This window comes from Pelophylax lessonae, assembly GCF_965119305.1.
Source record: "Pelophylax lessonae genome assembly, chromosome: 11".
NCBI classification, from domain to species: domain Eukaryota; kingdom Metazoa; phylum Chordata; class Amphibia; order Anura; family Ranidae; genus Pelophylax; species Pelophylax lessonae.
The window spans coordinates 137,108,202-137,125,860 of record NC_138778.1 but is presented as its reverse complement, the minus strand read 5'-3'; the positions used below and the strand labels follow the sequence as shown (position 1 = coordinate 137,125,860).

Genomic DNA, 17,659 nt, shown 5'->3' with positions numbered 1-17,659 from the left:
TCTCCTCAGTTCCCTGCGTCTCCTCGAGTCCTCCCGCCTCCTCCTCGGCCAATGGCATGCGTTCTTTTTGACTGAGGCTGCGAGGAAAGCTGGCTGGAGGCTGACTGGCTCCTGTTCTGTAACAAAGGAGGAGAAGTGGAATCATATACTCCGGAGTCATTCCTGGATCTGTGAATAGGCGGAGGATAGCTGAAGTGTAAGCCTGGTCTGTTCATTCAGAGGAGAGAGTCCAGCCTATAAGAGTTAACATCTCATGCTTTAAGTGGCCCTTCCATTAATTTGGAGGCCCACGTATTGCGGTAAGCTGCCACCTTGTCTATCTGCACGGGTGCCTGTTTTCCATTCTGCTTTCCACACCTTGGGATCTTCATTCTTTAAGTGGACTTTTTACATCTCCATGTGCTGAATGGACTTACGTTCTTGATGCATATTATGTCACCATATTGCATTTGTTTATCTTTTTTTAAGCAAAATTTATTTTGTTGTTCATAGCGCTGCACTACCTGATATACATATTGAATGGGATTGCTATGATTCCAGTGTTCTAGCTGCTATTTATTTATGTTATTTGCTTATGTCATTCACTATATTGAACTCATTTACCACGAAGCGCAGGATTTCCCCCCCTTGACTTTATCTAATGGCATGCGTTCGCCTTTCGGCCAATCAGGAAGCGGGTCTCGGAATTAAAATTCACTATTGTCACACAATGGGTGGGCTTGGGACGCACTGCTCTGCGCCCCGGGTCCACCCTTTTTTGAAGCCTATTAGAGCCTGTGGCTCTAATCAGGTGATTAAAAAAAAAACCCACTCTGTGACAGCGCCAGGTTGCTGACTCACTCGCTGCTAAACTGACTGAGCAGTGAGGAGAGGCGGCATAGGCGGGGCTTGGCTTGCAACGCCACCCCACCGTACACCAATGGACAGGTGAGGCACAGTCCAGCCCCGACCCGCCATTTTCAGCCATAGGGCGGCCGCGCTGGACATCTCCCAGCCTAAAGATGGAGGCAGCCGCAGACAGTGTGTGAACTGTGTATGTCAGAGTCAGACAGACGTCTGAGACGTCAGAGTGACACTGCAGGTGCGCCCCCCCAGATGTTGCGCCCGGTGCGGCCGCCCCCCCCTGCACCCCCCACGCTACGCCACTGTTCAGTGGTCATTCCCGCTTCTTCCTTCCACACCTTTTTAAACCTTTAAATAAAATCAGTTACTGACTCTTTAGGACCTTGCTTACAAGCTATGGCTGTGGAAATTGATTTCTTATCCTGCCATAATCTTTTCATTTCTGCCTCAACTTGCTTCCACATTTCTTCAACATCGCTATCTTTTAACAAAGGATAATTTGCTGCTCTGACACCTGGTAGTGCTAAGTCTAATTTATCCACATTATCCCAACTCCACCCTGATTCCATATCATAACCTAATATACCATCTATAAGTAGCCTATAGTCTTCTATAGAACGTTGCCTGCCCTTTGTAGCTCTCTTTAAATAGCTTATGGTAGCTAAAGGATTTTTTCTAGGATCTGGGGAATTCTTGATAATGTCCATGCAGTATTGCATGTCCATTGGTTTAACCATAACATCATTTCCAACTATGATATAAGGTGCTGTTAAATCTGCAGATGGGAAGCGGCATGCAATGGGGGAAGAGATACTAGGCCCAGCATTAGGAATGTAGACACTGGGCCAAATTAAGGTACCACTTCTCAGAGTACCAGGGGAGGTTAAGGGAACCTGACTAACAAATCTCCCTTCTGTGCTAGCTGCCACTCCTCCCTCCTCAGTAGAAGATGTTACTATACCTTCTTGGGCTCCCCCCTTTGTTCATCCCTTATCTTAGGGGCAATGGCTCCTACAGAACTATCTGCCTGAACTGATTGCTGGGGAACCCCATCCCTGCCATCCCGCTGTACGGGCGGGGCCCTGGGATGTTGAGGCTGAGGACGATTTGCACGCAGTCTAAAAACTGCTGCATCCTCATCCTCTGATATTAGTTGTGATGTTAGAGGTAATTGCGGGTATATCTGTGTATAATTAGGGGGCCCCAAGGGTGGAGCAGCAGGCTCCATTGTATCTAAAAGGAAAGGATTATTCGATTTTTTTATCTACCTGGGATGGTCCTGAAGGTACATATCCCAGGGCATATTTTAACCAGTTTAAACCTCCTGCCATCATTTACTTTTTATCCCATTTTGGATCAGGGTCAAACCATGGGAAAGCTTCCCTGTCTCCCAGGCACAGACCCTTCACCATATTCATATGAAACTCATTATTTGCGCCATCTCTGGGAAAAGGGCTTGAACTATGCATTAATTCAGTATAGCTTGACAGATTATCTACCCAAGGATTTACATAATAATAAGCCCATGGGGATGTCCGTGCAACATACTCTTTACATGTTAAATTTTCAGGATTTGGCTTTGGAGCTGATTTTGGCATTTGAGCAAGTTTTAGCAACAATTTTATTTCTCTAAGAACCTTTCTAGGAGGCTTAGGCGGATCTGGGTTTCCCCTTACCTAGGGTTTTTCCCATCCTTTGGATGCAAAAAAGCGGTTATGCAAGCGGTTCCTAGTGTAGTGATAAACTGCCCGATACTCTTTGTGCTAAAGTAGCTGGCAACACTAACGTAGAGCCTCTGCCAAAACTGATCAACAGCACATGCGCCTCTATGGCTTGAATCGGACAGAATTCAGTACACCCCTAACACTCCGTCTCTTCCCCACTGGCTTTCACCTTTTCTGGGTCACAGCCGTTAAGCTAACCAGAAAGATGGTGCATCTTGAGAAGATCAAGAGTACAAAAATTCTAACTTTTCATTCTAACAACAGCACAATAAGCAATATAATAAAAATCACAATAAGCAAAAACAATGCATAGCACTCTTGACAGGTTGAAGGGAGTATTCCTACCACTATTTAAATTTGCCTAGGCTAAAATTCTGTCTGTGAGCTACCTCAGCTCAAACAGACCTTTTCTCCTGTGCTCCCACAGCACTAGGGTTCTTTGAAATGTGCCTGCAATCAGGGTGTCATAAGACAGAAGAGTCTCACTTACCTCTGATGGCGAAGTCACATCCCACTTCTGACACCAGTTCTGAAAGGTTATACCCCTTGGTAGGTATACTTCTACCGGCCAGTCTCCCTTCAATCTGCAAAGAATATACGAGCACTCGGAAATACAACATCTAGACAGGTTTAGTCTTTCAGTATGTATTCAATCAAATTCATCATGACGACAGCTTATATACAGTACAAAAGGGGATGTAACAATTAGTTTTCCCAGACCACTAAAAATACGTTATACAATTACTTCATCATGCATAGAAAGCAGGAAAGGTGTTCACATACGAAGAGACAAAGAATGTTTACATTCAGGAAGTGGCTCAGGAAAGACCGATTCTAAAATAGTACGAATTAGAAAACAGGACAGGCTTCTCACAGTAAAACACAATAGAAGGAAACTCACAGTGGAAAAAAATTTAAGGAAGCTCATAGCTTTGAGAACCAGTATCCTATAGCAAAATTAAACTCTTTAAAACAGTTACAGTTTAAAGAGGGGCTGTGGATAATTGAATTAAGCATGACTATATTAATATTAATTATAACAGTCATTACAGGAAGCAGGCAGGGATACTGTCAGCACAGCCAAAGCATTGGTCCAGGTAGTAGGCAGAGATGTGGTCTATAAAGTCCTGGGTCATTACATGCAGCGATATGTTCAGCTCAGCCAAAATTTTGATCCAGGCAGCAGGAAGGACCATCAAGCTTAAGGCCTCTGTCAGGAAAGAATGGGGACAGGGGTAGAGGCTTCTCCCACCCAAATCTCTTTGAAGCCTCTGGAGTCCAGACCCTGTTCTGGGAACATAGAAAACCAAAAACGGGTTTTCTATACTCCGGACACTATTCTGAAGCCCCTCACATATGTGTGAGACCCCTGTCTACTGAAGTAGAAGGGCAAAAGATCAGTACAAGTGGCAGGCAAAAAGCGTGGTCGATTATCAGGCCGAGGTCGGTGCACTTGGAAGTCAGAAACTTGGTTTAAAACAGCAGGCAAATGCATCATCAATAAACAGACTGAGGTCGGTACACGTGGAAGTCAGAAACTTGGTTTTTAAAGAGGAAGTAAACTCGGCTATGAAAATCAAACTTTTACCATGTATTAAACAGATATGCAATATAATTACATTACACATAAAATATAAGCAACATACCCGTTTAAAAATACCTTTATTTCAAATGTAATGTTTCTCCTACTTCCTGTACTTGGCCGCGCCATGTCCACTCCTGTTTAATGCTACCCCCGCTGCCGTCATTTCCGCCCTTACTGCATTATTTGCCGAAATCTCGCGCATGCGCAATTTGCCGCTATCCAAGCCTCTTTCTCGATCACCGTTACCTCGGCAACCGAGCTCTGCACTTCACATGATCCAAAACCCACTAACGAGGTAAGAGGAGCTACATCGCTGGAACTACTGTATACACCAACCACTTGTTTACAAGCCTTGCCTAAAGAAAAAAAAAATGGTATACATATATGAAGAAAGAAAAGACAAAATCTATATATAGAAAGATAAATATATTTAAATGTATGTATGTGTTTAAATATATAGTATATGGATATATATATATATGTTATATGTATACAGATATATACTCACTTTTTCTGCCCGCGGTTTAGACATTAATGGCTGTGTTTTGAGTGATTTTGAGGGGACAGCAAATATACACTGTTACACAAGCTGTAGACTCACTACTTTACATTCTAGCAAAGTGTAATTTCTTCAGTGTTGTCATATGAAAAGATATAATAAAATATTTACAAAAATGTGAGGGGTGTACTCACTTTTGTGAAATGCTTTGTATATATATATAGGGACACACACACACACACACACACACACATATATATATATATATATATATATGTGTATATATATATATATATATATGTGTGTATGGACAAAGATACATCTTCCAAAACTTTAATATATAACTTTTAATATAATTATTAAAGTTTTGGAAGATGTATCTTTGTCCATATTCCTGACTAAGCAAATTCTGCTCTAGTAGTCCGCGAAACGCGTCGAATGTTGGACATTTCTCTGAGATTCATCTTTACATGCTATGTATCATATATGTGCATATACAATGCTGTTTGTGTCCATGTTGGATTTTATATGATTTCTGTGTAATAAATTATTGGATTTTATCTTCTGTGCTTGCCTCTATTACTATGGAATCCACTCCTACAAAGTCCCATAATTATATAAGACACAGACTAGATACTGGGACCAGTCATTCTGTCTTTTCAAATGATTTATATGACTTCAGGGATGTGGAGTGGATTTATTGGACAGACTTGGTCATATCTTTTCATATTCATTGAGGGTGCAAAACCCTATATTCTTGAGACCGATTCTGTCCAGTACAATTCGTAATCTGTAGCCCAAGGGCACGGTAATTGTTGTTCCCATGTTCTATTGACTACTAATAGGGGGGAATCCAGATAATGTTGTGTCCGGCTTCCCTCACTTTGTTCTGTTTTCTTTATATGGAATGTTAAAGTGGTGAATGTACAATAGATATACTTTCACCCATTGTAGGTGCTGCTTCAATGTAAGATATAGCTTACAAGTGGAGCCAAGTTGGCCTAGGTTGTCAAGTTGGCATCCACAAGACTGTGAGCCTAAAATTCCAACTGTTTAATGTGTTTTTTGTATTTATATGGTGTCTGTCTTGTGAGTCGTGTGTGCAATTACCTTTGTTATCATTCTTTTGTTTCAGTTTATAATCCCATAATGGGTTGGGAGATTTTTTTTATCTCAATGGCTCAGCTAAGTGGAACAGGCTGGGAAACATTTTTGGATTCCATCGAGCAGTCGTGTGCTCCGCACACAAGACAGGATGTAGACACAGAGGTCTATTTTAAAAAAATAAGGAAACTACTGGAACGAAAATCAAATGTCGGATAGCATGTAAGGTACTTTGATAAATATTTAAAAGAAAACATTAATCCTCTTGGGCTGCGCATACAGGTTTTCCCATCATTTGAGATTTCCGATGGAAAATTCTGGGAAGCATGGGAACAAAACCTTACATCTTGCACAGCCCAGATGATGGAGTTACTGAAAGGGAAATATAAGAAGGATCTTAGCGAGATCGCTGTACTCCAGGAGAAAAAACCTGCGGCAAAAAAACAGAATTCCTGAAGAAGGAACAAGAACTTATCCAGTACCTTGAGAAATTTAATAAGAACTTAATACTTAAAAAGTATTTCAAATTCCATAAGGACAGATTGGCCTTTGCAGGCGGATACGCCTATAGGTGGCAAAGGTCAACCTGGTCCAAAACGATGAAACCAACTAGAAATAGGCATATATTGGAAACTAATTAGTCTAGATCGGATACATCTCTATTCTCTACAGCCTCCTCTCTGCCATCGACTACGATGACAGCTTGGGGGAGACCGGGTAGGGGTCGTCCATCCAAAAGAGGGGGGATGAATCGTGCGGATATGCAGCCTTCTAGCCGTTTGAGTAAACGGGCTGTATCCCCACACGAGACAACCCCTAAACCCAAACAGTCGAACATCCTCAAGGGGGCAGGGAGCAGCCATATTCCACCTGGTGAGCTTCCCCGAACACCTATGTTCGGCACAGCTACGGGACCCCTACACCCCAGCTCAGGCGCTGTAGCCAAGAATTATAGGGACATACCGACACCAGAAACAGAGAACAATCCCCCTTTAATGTGTACCCCAGTGCCGGCGGCACCATCAACGCAGGCGACAGGAAGATGGGGACATTAGATTCCCACCTGATAAAGCTCAATTAGAGTATGATACATTGAGTGTGGTAAATCTCTCTTCTTATCCACTGTCCCCAGTTGAGAGGGAGGTATTGTCACTAGGATTAAGTTTTTGCCCTTTGGACAAGTTAGACAGGTTTGAAGTGGTCAAGGACTTGCATTTGTTTGCGAGAAACTTGACCTTCAGATTTATCTACGATAAAGAAAGAGGCACCACAGAAGAAGGGGTGGATGATACCTATAAGGATTTCAAGGTCCAGGACTTCAAAATGCTTTACATTTTGATGCAGCTATTAGACGAAAATGCACAGTATCAGGGTGGTGATGATGTGGACTCCTTGTCCTCTAGTGAGGAGGACGAGGAATGTGCCCCAAGTCCCCCCAAACTGAAGGCCAAATCAAAGGTTTTCCCGAAGCTGCAAACATGTCCGGCCATCTGGGTCTTTCTAAAACAATCAATGAAAGACATTGAAAACTTGCCATCCATAATGTCCAATGCCCCTACTTTAAGTGGTGAACAGAAACAGGCCCTTGACTGCTTGATCCATAACGACCTCATTGTCATTAAACCCTAAGACAAGGGTGGCAATGTGGTTGTTATGGATCGCAGTCAATATGAGGAAATGTGCCTGATGATTTTGTCCAATCAGGATTGGTATATGCATGTGTCATATGACCTGGTTGAGGAGAAAATTATGAGTTTAGGGAACTTCTTCGGGGTGCACTCAGAGGCACTATCGATCAAGACCTATATGAATTTCTATCTGTCAAATGGCCTGTCCTTCCCACCTTTTACTCCCTCCCCAAAATCCATAAGAGCTTGGAGAGACCTCCGGGTTGACCCATTGTGTCGGGAGTAGGGTGCTTAACAGAGATGGCAAGCAAGTACGTGGATAGCCAACTTAGACCACATGTTGCGAGGTTACCATCTTACCTCAAGGACACACTTGAACTGCTGAAAATCCTGGAGGGTCTGATGGTTCCCATCAATTCCCTGTTGGTTGCCATTGATATTGAGGCCCTCTACTCCAGCATTCCACATCTGTTGGGAATAGAGGTGGTAGGCACCTACCTCCGCGAGCAGGGACGCTCATCGTGGGCACAGGCTGAGTTTGTTCTCGGCCTGCTGCACCACATCTTACATCCCAACTTATTCACCTTCAATGGTGAAACATTCCTCCAGGTGCAGGGGGTAGCGATGGGGACATCAATTACATCAATTCATGGCTTTTCTATCCACCAACAAGTACAACCTGAAATTTACCATGCAGTGGAGTCAAACAGTAATACCCTTTTTGGATACCCAAATTTTCTTGAATAAAGATGGCTCAATTCACACTTCGCTGTACCGCAAAAGCACAGCAGGGAACACAATTTTACACTTCGAAAGTGGACATCCACGCCCTCTAGTGCAGAGTATACCTTATAGCCAATATATTAGGCTGCGGCGTAACTGCACTAGAGAGGCTGATTTTAAGAGAGAAGCTGATGCCCTGCGTGTCCGTCTGCGTGACCGAGGGTACAGTAACAAAGTGTTGAAGAGAGCCTTTACAAGGGCCAGGTCAATGGAAAGGGACCAATTGATTAATGGCCCAAAAAAACGTCAGGACGAAGGCACTACGAGAGTCATCACAAGGTATAATATGCCCATCATCGTGTTATCAGAAAGATTCTGTCTGATAACTGGCATTTTCTGAGGGACGATCGGGTAATTTGCAAGTATGTCCCAATACAACCTCAAATTACCTTCACAAGATCAAGATCAATTAGGGACTCTGTGGTTCATAGCCACTATAATTACTTAGATACACAGACTGCAGACGCCATGGTTAATATGGGTACCTTTAAGTGTAATAACTGTGACTTCTGCCCATGGGTGAAAGAGGGCAAGACACTTGCCCTACCCCGTGGAGGGGTGCTAAAATGTCGTTCCTTCGCGAATTGTAACACCGAAGAAGTAGTTTATATTGCTAACTGCCTCTGCGGGGCATTTTACTGTATGTGGGAAAGACAAAAAGAAAATTCTCCAAACTAATACAGGACCATCTTTACTATTTGGAAGTGGGAATGGTCTTTACGCCAATTTGCAAGCATATAGGCGTATATCATAACTTTAATCCTGACTTTATACGTTTTTCTGTTCTGGAAAGTCATACATAGAAATGTCCGTGGGGGTGACTTTGACAACAAAATCTTACAGAAAGAATCCAAATGGATCTATAATCTACAGGCAACGTCATGGCCTGGCTTGAACACAGCTATTTCAAACCCTTTCTGTAATTCCCCAATATTCAGCCACAGACATGTATGCCAAGTCATTATACTATCATTCCCCCTGTCATGCCCTCCCCCCATGATCCACTGTTGTTCCTTGTTTATTTTGTATTTTTGTAAGTTGTCATAGTGTGTCATGTTGTCCTATATGTTGTATCTACCAAATGTATCACTGTGGCTATTGAGTACACTGTTGGTTGTTATGCTGTATCTTGAAGCACAATTAGTGTATGATAAATTAGTCTAATTGAAATTGTAAAATGTTTATATATATATATATATATATATATATATATATGTACTGTAATTTGTATATTTTTCTCTTTTTGGTTTTCCTGATGGGCGTTTGCCCGGGCCGGTGTATCCTTGTTCATCGTTGCAGGTTCGGGCGCAAAGCGGAGGTCAGCTCCCCCTAGTGGTGAGTTGTGCCTCCCCTGATCTTCGATCGGGTCTCACTGAAGGACGCTGTGGTGGGCTGGGTTCCTCTCCCCCCTGTGGCGCCTGGAAGTGATGCGATGCGCCTGCACCGGAAGTGCCGCGGGCGGGTCATGCGTCACTTCCGGTGGGACCGACTTAAAGATGGGCTGCACGTGGAGGACGCCATTAGCGGCCCCTCCCTGCTTCCCATCTCAGGCGGCATGATAATCCGATGCGGTAAGTGGACTCTCTTGCCCTAATTGCAAGTACATTCATTCAGGGGATACATCTATAGATATATATATTTCTCTATATGCGGACTCGGGAGAACTCTTATTCATGAGAGTGATAAAATTATGGGCAACCTTTGTACCCTTTGGTCTTGGCCTCCCCACCATGTGTGGGACTAGGCATTAGCTATATAGGCTTATGGGAAAGATAGGCTTCATCACTCAAGCAGTGGTTGTATTCATGCCTGGTATCTATTAAGCATTTTAACCCTTTTTTTTAATATAAATTATTTGGTGTCAAAGCGTTAACTAGCCACAAATATGGAGAATTATCAAGCACCTGAACTCTCCATTCCTTCCCACTAATACTAAAGGTAACAGGGTGGGTTAGTTGAAAGGCAATTTGTTACATCTCTCCTCTTAACTGATATGCTCTTATATTTATTTAATCTTCAGAGTGGATCAAATGTAAAATCCCTTCCCTGCTATGGGACAAGTCCGCATAAACTAAGCCGGTCCAGCCTGCAACATAAGGCCAGTGTCTGGGGAGCCGATTTTTCGTCCCCTAGTGCTCATGGCTTGAACTGTTGGTCACCAGCCTTGGCGATCTGCCTTTCAGGAGTCTATTTTTCATTGTTAAAGATTGTAAAGTATGGTAAGCTGGTGTAAAAATGGCTAAAGCAGATCTGTATTGAAATATGTATATGCCATTATATTGGCAAGTTATTATGCTATATAACTTATTGTTATATTTTCTTTATTAAAGTTTTGGAAGATGTATCTTTGTCCATATTCCTGACGAAGCAAATTCTGCTCTAGCAGTCCGCGAAACGCGTTGAATGTTGGACGTTTCTCTGAGATTCATCTTTACATGCTATGTATTATATATGTGCATATACAATGCTGTTTGTGTCCATGTTGGATTTTATATGATTCCTGTGTAATAAATTATTGGATTTTATCTTCTGTGCTTGCCTCTATTACTATGGAATCCACTCCTACAAAGTCCCATAATTATATAAGACACAGACTGGATACTGGGACCAGTCATTCTGTCTTTTCAAATGATTTATACAGTAATTATATATATATATATATATATTTTAAAATAGATTTTACTAAATAACATATTTTTATATAACTTGAGGAAAGCTGCTTACAGAACTTTTACTGCCTGGATCCATGGGTATTTAGGAAAAGGGAATAGAAGACCAATACATTCATGCGCAGTAAACAGTGTTAGAAACACATTTCCTGATCCAGAAGGACAATATGTGGGTTTCAAGTATTCCAATGATTACAATGCTGGTGACATGGCTTTAGAATGGTAGTTCTGCATTTAAAAAATAAAAATATTTAACAAATACTTCACTGTCAAATCATTGTTTTGAAATCTCACTCAGCATATGATCATAAACTATAAACTATACATTTTATGCATGTAAGAAAAAAAACAAAAAACACTACATACATATTGATTTTTCAAAAAAACATTTTTTGTTGTCATAATAAATTGTGTATTATATTAAAATTATTTAAATAAAAATAAGGTGAATGCATATTCATACTTGCTTATTATTCAGTCTGGATGTGCATGCCTGCATCTACACTTATCTATACAGTTTTAAATACAACCCCAATGACTATGAGGATATATTTAACAATGTACACATTATATGATAATATTTATTTGAACTATAATTTATTTATGTGAAAATGTTATTGTCCTTTGAGTTTATTATAAACTTTCTTAAAAAAAATAAAAAACATAGCATTATTGAATCAATGTTATAAAAAAATGCTTAAAAACTGAGAATGATGTACAAATAACTAATTATTTGATATACTATTTAAGGATAAAGCTATTTTTTTATTATTAGACTATAGTATATATAAAAATGACCCTGCCAGCCAAAAAAAAAAATTAATTATATATGCCAAAAAATAAATATAAAAAAAAACGATATTTAAAAAATATATATAATATTATTTGGATATTACAGTTTTTATAATGCATACATTTTTAATGTTTACATACTATGCTATTGATGCTAAAAATTGTTTGATTTAAAAAAAAAAAAATTAATGGCAGTAAACATCTAAAATGTTTTTTGGGACTAGTAAAATAATCTAAATTATTAAAGTAATTAGTTAATTCAGTAATTAAGTAAAACTCACCTTATAATTTTGTTTTTAACATATTCAAAAACTTTCTCTTGAGAGATGTTCTATATAAACATTCATAAAAGATGATGTTCTATATAAAAACATTCATAAAACTTCAAAGTAAATAAAACAAAAAAATAAATTCCTATAGTTTTTAAAACAATAAAGTAAAGTTAAAAGCATTATAATATAATGTACACTTACCTTAAACAATATTCAACAAGCCAAATTATTTTCTGATAACAGAACTTAAAATGAAATGAACTCTATAAAAAATAAAAAAAATTGTTATGTTTTAAATAAATTTATATGTAATTATAATATTAAAAAACTTGTTAGATTACTTTTTAAAATTAACGAATGAACAATGATTATTCGACAGCCTTATCCTCTCTGTTTAGATGAAAACGGGATAGATGCAGAGACACTGCTTCCTCTTTGTTTGTTATTTGTTTTTCCGAGGGAGCAATATTTTTTGGGAAGTACTCTTCTTTGGAAACCCAGTTTGAAGGCAAGAGTCCACCAGCTACTCTCACAATTGTGTCAAAAATTTCAAAAACATGGTTTTGGGAGACAGGATCATATATTGGACGAACGATCCATCTTTTACGAGATCTAGGGTGTTCTAGTCTGCTTCTTGGATTGCCAACCTCACTGCTTCTTGATGATTTGTGATGCACAACTGCTTGTTTACGCCCAACATTGCAGTTGTGTGTCAAAAGTGCAATTTTAGTTCTACGGTACTTAAGCACATTACTGTGAAAGTTCTCAATTGCATCGGTACGACAATAAAACACGAGATGAGGCACATCATTCTGTATTTGTTTGGAGCATACTATGTCCTCCAGGGCCTTGTACGGCACACTTGGTTTTATCAACCATCGACCAGGGGCGTCCAATCCTGGTAGAGGTTTATGAAGTAAAGCGCTCCATCGACCAGGGACGTCCAATCCTGTTAGAGGTTTATGAAGAAAAGCGCTCTGTTCTCCACTCTCTTCCCAGTTGTGAATAATTCGGACATGATAAAGGAGAGATTTCCATAGTTTCCAAAAAACATCAGCTTCTCCTCTACATGTACGACTACACCAGTAAAAATGGTTAATTACCAAAGCTATCCACAGCTGCAAATCTTGACAATTCGCTTTCCGATCGGCTTCTAACAATTTTTTTTTAAAAGATTTTGAATAATGCCAAGATCAAATTGATGATTGATCATAGTATAATCTTCACGTATAATTTTCCTGATGCCAGGATGACGATCTGTCCCCAAAACTTTCACATCCTATTTATCGTCTATGCGATTAAGGCAATTTTTAAACGCTAATTTCTCCATTGCTTCTGTGGATGTGGTCTGTGACACTTGTACTACCTCAAAATCAATAATTAATTCTGATGTTAAATCCATCATTGTATAGATGCAATATTTAGCACAGAAACCTGGGCTGTCGCATTGTCCATCACCGACTAAATACACAGGTTCTGATTGCAAATTAACTCTTAAATTTTTCTTTTTCCATTTGCCAAACAGAATCAATGCCAGGGAAAATAAATTTGTTGAGGTACTTATGGAATGTTGATTTAGAAAAAAGAGGTTTCTTTAACATATCGAACATCTCTTTAACTTTTGAAAAAGAAGAACCACTGCAGACTATCGAAGAAGAAATAAAACATTACCAGCAGCAAAATTTGCTATTTTTGGTTGACTTTGCTAAATTAGAGAGTGATGGTTGTCTGCACATGTGCCATATTTGTTAAGAAGGCTTCCAACCATCACCTTGTTAAATTCTTTAATTATTTCATAACAAATTTGCTTTGGACAAATTATATTTTGAAAAAGTTTATCCAATTGTGATTCGAAAACAATACATTTTCTGTCATTCACACTGCTCCTTTGTAATTCTTCAGTGGTAAATAATGAATTCTGTCTTCCTGAAAGGTCATTATGAGATATATCACTTTCATATAGTGCCAAAATGTCTGCAGTATAGTTTGCATCCATGGTGGTATTTGCATCTACAGATGTGTCCACAGTTAGCTCCAAATCCATATCCAAATCTGTGTCAGAATTTTTAAATTTGCTGATCGCAAATGGCAGCAGAAATAGAATTGTCTTCAAAATCCATGTTACTAACTGAGTTCAAAGGAGGAGATTGATGTTCAAACATTGCTTCTCTTGGAGAGTCTAATGCCATTAATCCACACAAGTCTTCAGTGTTACAGATGTCCGGCGCGATTTCAAGAATAGGTGTCTTTACAGGTGTAATGATGAGTTCCTGTTGGTCATGATCTTGAATTATTTTGGCCGGTGTTGAATAAAGCATTATGGAATTGAATTGGGGGGAATAAAGTGAGTAATCATGATCTTTGGAAATATCTTGGTAACTTGTACAAAAACCATAAGATTTTTCAGATTGTGAATACATGAAGTCTTCTTCCGAAGTTTGTGTTGCAATATCTATTGTTATAATTATGCTATCAATGGATTTGTGACATGAACAACAGCACGCAGATTGTTCAATTCGGTCTGCAGATGGGCTCTGAGCCGTTGCTATGTTTTCGGAAGCCACAACAGCTAAATCATCAGTGTGCTGTGCTGGTGGCAATTTATTTTTCGGTAATAACATTGATCTATCCTGGGGGAAGACAAAAGGAAATGCATTTGCTTTTAATACCAATGTCTTCAGAAAAATGCGCTGAGCACATCCTAAAACGATCCCCCTTTTTATCAGAGAGAATAGTCTCTGCTGATTCATTCAAGACATCATCTGTCAAATTTCCAAAAGAAAGCCATGCTTTGATATTTTCCAAATCTTTCGGAAAAGGATGAAGCTTAATATTTGGATATTTTTGTTTTTGGCCAGTTTTATGAGGGCAGTATTTAAATATACACTTCGGCATGTTTCTGAAAAAAATAAACAAATAAAAAAAAAATTTGTATAATTTTATATAAAATTGAGCAATGGATTGTGGTTATGTAGTGATATTAATTATGTCAAAGAGGTACGATGCAATTAAGAAATAATTCTAAAAAAAGGCTCAATGAGATTTGAACTCACAACCCCTCGTCCACAAGACCAGTGCTCTAACCACTGAGCTATGGCGCCTTATGGCATAGGTTGCATTCTTGTGGAAGCCACTTTCACAAATGGATCACCATAACACATGGAAAATAATGGAGAGGTGTGTGGATATATAGACACATACTGTATATATCTCAATACTTATAAATGTCTTTATATATATTGAAATAAAGATAAAAAATGTGGAATATCAAATATATACATGTATCACCCTCCAAGATAGGTGCTAGTGAGAAAGTATAGTTTGGAGCCTTGTCTGCTTACCAGAGGGGTTGCAGGCAAATCGATATTGTACTGTGCATACCAGAGAGCAGGATCTGTTAGTAAGGTATGCTCATTGTGCTTAATGTGTGATTTTTTGTGTCTATAGAGAGTTTCACACTGTTCCAATAGGGAGAAATGTTGAACAGTGTGAGGAAAACTGACAAATGGATGCATTGGCTTTGATACAGTCCTGGTGATTGGCAGGGGCAGGTCGCATACTGGGATACTGTATAAAGGCAAGGAGCACATGTGCTGCGGGGTCTTTGGCTGAAGAGTGGAGTCCTGGAGGGAGGCTGGCAGCTGCCTCCTCCTCTGTAGTGGTGGCACGTGGTCGCAGAAGGTTGTCCTGAGGGCCAGAGGAATGGATGAGAGGAGCTGAAGCCAAAGGTCCATGAGAGCTGACTTAAGAGACTCTGGAGACCCTGTAAAATGGTATCATGAGTAAAAGGACTCTGTGGAAGGGGCCTAACCTGATGGGGCCACCCCACGTGTAGCATAGTCAGTGGATGGGTGTCAGCATTGAAAGTAAAGAGGATGCTAGTGAGAGTGAACTAGCAATTATCTTCAGGACAATTAGTCATCTTATGCAGAGGTAAGAGACTCATGCAGAGGAAAGAGACTTAATCTAAACTCACCCATAGTGGCACGGTGATTCAACAGCCTGGCTGTTCCTTAAAGCGGAGTTCCGGGCATTCAGGGCTAGTACATTACACAATGGATAGCCTCTGAACTGACCTAGGTCACAATTAACTTTTAGAATAAATACTTACCTTGAAAATTTCTTCTCCAGCGCTGCCATCTCAGGTGTGGGCAGCTGAAGTCAGCGCGTCCTCTTTTGTGTCCTCTTTGGTCCCACAACGCACTGCACCTGCCCCGCCGTTACTTCAGGGGCAGACGTGCCATCCCTGCACAGCATATGTGGGAATGGCGCCCCTGCACAGGAAGTGACGAACGGGGTTAGTGCAGGCGCATTGATTCCTGGGAGCGCTGACGTTCAGCCCCCAGGAATCATTGCAAGGGGGAAGTGACGGCACGGGCCTGCGGCCACAGAGGGAGGAAGAATGGTGAGTATATTTTGTAATATAACAAGGTAAATTAACAACAAAAAAACAGTGATTATCCATTTCTTTTTCAGGTGAGACTCAGCAAGCAGATGTCCCAAAGTCGATTCTGAGGCCGGAACTCCACTTTAAAATTGGAGTCCTCAAACACATGTGCCAAGTTACTTTGGAGTATCCCACTCTTCTCTTCTCTTATCCCTAATTTATAATGTCACTAATGTACCATGCCCACAGCCCTGCATTCTCCTGTACCATGCCCACAGCCCTGCATTCTCCTTTACTATGCCAGCAGCACTGCATTCTCCTGTAGCATGCCCGCAGCCCTGCATTCTCCTGTACTATGGCCACAGCCCTGCATTCTCCTTTACTATGCCCGCAGCCCTGCATTCTCCTTTACTATGCCCGCAGCCCTGCATTCTCCTGTACTATGGCCACAGCCCTGCATTCTCCTTTACTATGCCCGCAGCCCTGCATTCTCCTTTACTATGCCCGCAGCCCTGCATTCTCCTGTACCATGCCCAAAGCCCTGCATTATCCTGTATAATGCCCACAGCCCTGCATTCTCCTTTACTATGCCAGCAGCACTGCATTCTCCTGTACTATGGCCACAGCCCTGCATTCTCCTGTATAATGCCCACAGCCCTGCATTCTCCTTTACTATGCCCACAGCCCTGCATTCTCCTGTACTATGCCCACAGCCCTGCATTCTCCTGCACCATGCCTACAGCCCTGCATTCTCCTGTGCTATGGCCGCAGTCCTGCATTCTCCTGTATAATGCCCACAGCCCTGCATTCTCCTGTATAATGCCCACAGCCCTGCATTCTCTTTTACTATTCCCTGCAGTTCTGCATTCTCCTGTAGAATGCCAACAGCCCTGCATTCTCCTGTATAATGCCCACAGCCCTGCATTCTCTTTTACTATGCCCGCAGTCCTGCATTCTCCTGTATAATGCCAACAGCCCTGCATTCTCCTGTATAATGCCCACAGCCCTGCATTCTCTTTTAATATTCCCGCAGTCCTGCATTCTCCTGTATAATGCCCACAGCCCTGCATTCTCTTTTACTATGCCCACAGCCCTGCATTCTCTTGTACTATGCCCACAGCCCTGCATTCTCCTACACCATGCCTACAGCCCTGCATTCTCCTGTGCTATGGCCGCAGTCCTGCATTCTCCTGTATAATGCCCACAGCCCTGCATTCTCCTGTATAATGCCCACAGCCCTGCATTCTCTTTTACTATTCCCTGCAGTTCTGCATTCTCCTGTAGAATGCCCACAGCCCTGCATTCTCTTTTACTATGCCCGCAGTCCTGCATTCTCCTGTATAATGCCAACAGCCCTGCATTCTCCTGTATAA

At 40.9% G+C, this 17,659-nt stretch overlaps 1 pseudogene across 1 annotated transcript; it reads right to left on the bottom strand.

The window, feature by feature from the left end:
• Positions 1-13,211: 13,211 nt before the first annotated feature.
• LOC309567432 lies at positions 13,212-14,794 on the bottom strand (annotated as a pseudogene). The gene is made up of 3 exons: positions 14,569-14,794; positions 13,671-13,951; positions 13,212-13,604 (listed from the first exon to the last, which is right to left on the bottom strand). The product of its transcript is annotated as an uncharacterized misc_RNA (transcript).
• Between the last annotated feature and the right edge of the window lie 2,865 nt (positions 14,795-17,659).